Source organism: Pinus tabuliformis, chromosome J (assembly GCF_031772625.1).
Source record: "Pinus tabuliformis cultivar Carrire ecotype Pingquan chromosome J, CPIR1, whole genome shotgun sequence".
NCBI classification, from domain to species: domain Eukaryota; kingdom Viridiplantae; phylum Streptophyta; class Pinopsida; order Pinales; family Pinaceae; genus Pinus; species Pinus tabuliformis.
Window position 1 is genome coordinate 978,921,223 of NC_142295.1, and position 4,211 is coordinate 978,925,433.

A 4,211-nucleotide genomic window follows, 5' to 3' on the forward strand; every position below is an offset into this window, starting at 1 on the left:
TGCCGCATTGGCCTAGGGTCTCGTCATCAGGCAAAGGCTTAACTCTGATGCAATAAGTCGAAGGTTCCTTCTGCCTCCACGTTAAGTCCTCCTCTCGACCCATCTCCGATACGATTTCCCTTTATAAGGGTTTTTTTCCATTTTTGAAGATTTTGCCTCTTTCTCTAAAGAACAAAGGACAATTTCTTTCTGCGATAACTTCTGCCTCCGAAGTCCATTTTAGCCCATTCAAGTTGCAGTAGATTCAGAAGGAAAAGATCTTTGCAATGGGGCTATTTCCAAGAACATCCTTGGACTTCCATTTTCCTCTATGAGGAACACTTAGACTTAGAAGTCTATCCAAAATCCATTTTGGATCATGTTATGTCATATTATTATTTTTTGTCAAGTCTCACTAGCACAACTAGTTGAGAATGGACCTCATTAGCAAGACGACCGAGCATCAAATCTCACGGAGGTTGTTGTGCCCGTGGTAGGGGGAGGAGTCTCGCTAAAAATCCAGTCAGCTTAAGGCTGGTGTGGCCTAGGTCGGGTGTGATCCCCAGGTGATTTTGACGGCTTAGATGCCTTGGGTCGCAATTTCTCAAGCCATGGGTCAAGCCTGGAGGAACACAGACAACTTGACAAACAAACAAAAAATATAATTAATTCTTTATTTTTATTTTTTTAAATGGTTAAGTTGTAGCTAAATAGAGCATGTTGCTATATTAACAAGGGCAATAGTTTTGATGCAGCATAGTCCCTGCTTCTACTGCTATTTAATTGATTTTTTTGAATAGTGTTTTCTCAGTAATGACATATTCATCTCCCAATAATAAAATAAAATAAATAGATCAGCACAATGAAATAAGTTCCACAAAATAGGCTTTAAGCTCTGTACATGAACTAAGTTTTGCACAATAGGCTATAAGCTCCACACAATGAGCTAAGTTCCGCACAATAGGTTACAAGCTCCACACAATGAGCTAAGCTCCGCACATAGGCTAAGTTTCTCATGCAAAAGTTATTAGTTGTTTTCTCGGTAATGATGTAATCATTTTCCAATAATAAAATAAAATAAAAACAATAATTTTTTTTGCAGTATTTTCTCGGTAATGACGCTTTCGTTTTCCAATAATAAAAGTAAGATAAATATCTCTACACAATGAGCTAATTTCCGCAAAATAGGCTAAGTTTCTCGCTTCCGCACAATAGACCAAGTTTCCCACACAAAAGTTATTAGTTATTTTCTCAGTAATGATGTATTTGTTTTCCAATAATATAATAAAATAAAAACAATTGATTTTTTTTTCATAGTTTTTTCTTAGTAATGACATATTCATTTTCCAATAATAAAATAAATATGTTGCACCGGGACCCGGCCCCACCAAAATTCATGGTGTTTCCTTCATCCCGGTAATATAGGTATTTTGGAACTCGTCAGAAACTTCCCCAATTGGTCAAGGATGCCATCAAAGACTTGGGGACTTCTAGACCATCCCCGAGCCATCCCTCAAAAAATCGAGGACTTTTCGGGGGACTTTCACACGTCCCCTAATATCATGCACATTAAACTTAAAAAAAAAAAAAAAAAAAAAAAAAAAAAAACTAAGTTCTAAACTTTAAAGTCAAAAAATTAAAAAGATAAATTTTGAAACCTAAACCCTATCGCGACCAAAACCTATCAACTAAACTAAAACTATTGTGTACACACTAAATTAAACCTATCACATACTACACACTACACTACATGGCAGTGGTGAAGGTAAATATTTTTATAGAGACACAACGGCGAAGGTAAACATAGGTTACGAAGGTTGTAGGTAAACACTAAACTTGAGTGAAGGTTGCAAGTAAACATAGGTTATGAGGGTTACAGGTAAGAATCGAGTGAAGTATGAGGTAGTGAGGAAATGTAAACATTGAACATAGAACTCCATTCATGGAGGCAAAGGAAAATAGAGCTGAGAGAACTCGAGAAAAGGTTGCAGGTGAGGTAAGAGTCAAGTGACAGCGCAAAGTATGAGACTCTTAATTTGGGATTTATAATTAAATTGTAATGACTTATCCATGTTTACAGCTTACAATTTACAGTCACTATACTCCATGAATTAATTTCCCTTCAATTTGAACTTGTCTTTTTCTCCATGTCTGTGACAAACCTTTTCTTGGCATGAATATTTGAAATTTCCCTATGCCACAATCACCATGACTTTAATACCATGTTAAATATATGGAAGTGACAAACACGAGAGACTAGATGATATATCAATGTGCTACTAAACTACTAGTGGTGTTGTCTATATACATAACAAGTTTCATTATTCATTTTAGGAACCAGTTAACTAATTCCCTAAATACATTAACATAAACATCATTTATTAAATATAATTTATTTCAATTTATGACATTATTAGCTTTGTACATAACACTTGTTACTCTTGAAATAAACATTACAATGGTCAACTCATCTTTAATGCTTAATTTTTATAACGCGAATAGATGGGATGGTAATACTCTTTGTGATTTGTAAATAATAGTGATTATGATATACATTACACTGATGATAGATTCCACAAGGTTCTTAATTTCTAGACTCTTAATTTGGGATTTATTATTAAAATTTAATGACTTGCTCATGTTCATATTTTTATTAAATTTTACTTTTAATCTTAAAAGTTTAGTTGCTACTTAAATTTTGAAATGATACATCATGCATCATGGAATGATTATGTAGACAGTAGTAGATTGTAGGTTGTAGAAAACTAGTAGTACTTCTTAAGTTCTTGACAATGGGTAATGATGATGAGATAGTATTAGGCTTTAGTATTTTATTTTGTAATTTGAGTTTCAAAATTTGTAATAGTTGCAATTTTTATATTTTAATTTATCATTCATGTTTTTGTTGAATTACTAAATTTTGTTTTAATTTTTATTTTTTAATAAATATAAAAATTATTTACCGCCTTTGTCATCCCCTAAAAATTTGAGTGTGCGCTCTAGCTGATCAGTTGATCAAATTTTAGCTCAAAAATGAAAGTGCCCAGAAAATCTTGAAATCAGTGTCAAGTCAAAGTGTTCATCGTTCTAAATGCAACTATGTCTGTTTCACCTCAATCTCACACTCTATGCTCAAGTTATTTTGTTCTGATCATTTGTCCCAACAATTAAAAAAATGAGCAGGTTGCTAGCTAGGCAGCTAACTGGGATTTCATATTGTTGACATCACCTAGGGTGACTATGCAGGTACGGACCAACTCGTTGTCGCCAAGTGGTAGGTTCTGGTTCGTCAACTTTTGGTCATTTTATATTGGTTTGGCATGGACCAATGAAATGGTGCCACATGGCCCAATCACGGGCCGCCATGTGGCACCCCAGGATCATATTAAAATTTTTGGAATGGTTGGACAGAGCCCTGGGAAGGACATGAACCCCTAACCTCCGAGGTAGCATTACAACACTTTGTCGTTAGTCCACGTGATGGGTCTTATTATAATAAGGCGAAAACCTTTATTTAAGGTTTCAATTGACGGCATTTGGGAGAAGGGATCGGGCTACCAACCTCGGCTCCCGGTCATGGCATTGACATATGACCCTCAGCATATAAGGATAGGTCTTAGTAGAAGCACCGACCCCTGGTCACTAAACCCGCCATAAGAATGCAGGCTCTACAGGAAAAAGCGATGACAGGTGAGGGGTTGGGTGGATCGCTAGCCCCTAGTTTCATTGGTTGCAGAGGACCCTGAGCGAGTGAACATGCGCTAAGAAATAGTCACAGAGATAAGGGGGCCAACCCTTGGTTTTGTCTACACCCATATGACCGACTTGGTAAGGAAGGGAGCTCCGATGGCAGGAGTGGGTGCTTAGCCCAGGCCCCCAACCATATCACCGTTGATAATACCACGTGTCGAATGTTAAGGCGCTAGGCCGCTAGGGGTGGGCGTTAAGGCACAGCCCGCGGCCACATGGCCCATGTGGCCTGGTTTTTCGCGCACAGGGGTTATTGCCCAATTTAATTGTCCAACAAATTGCACCAGCAGAAGTGAAATTGTCACCTCATTAGTAGAAAATAGGGAAAATTTGTAGGATAGTTAGGTTGTTAGTCCAATTTGTAGGACGGATAATAGAAAAACTACATTGAGAGCTTATAGAGCATATCCTTTGGATTTTTTAGCTAATTTGAACTCAAGAAGAGTCCACTTAGGGGTTTATGGACATTATGGATCTAATGG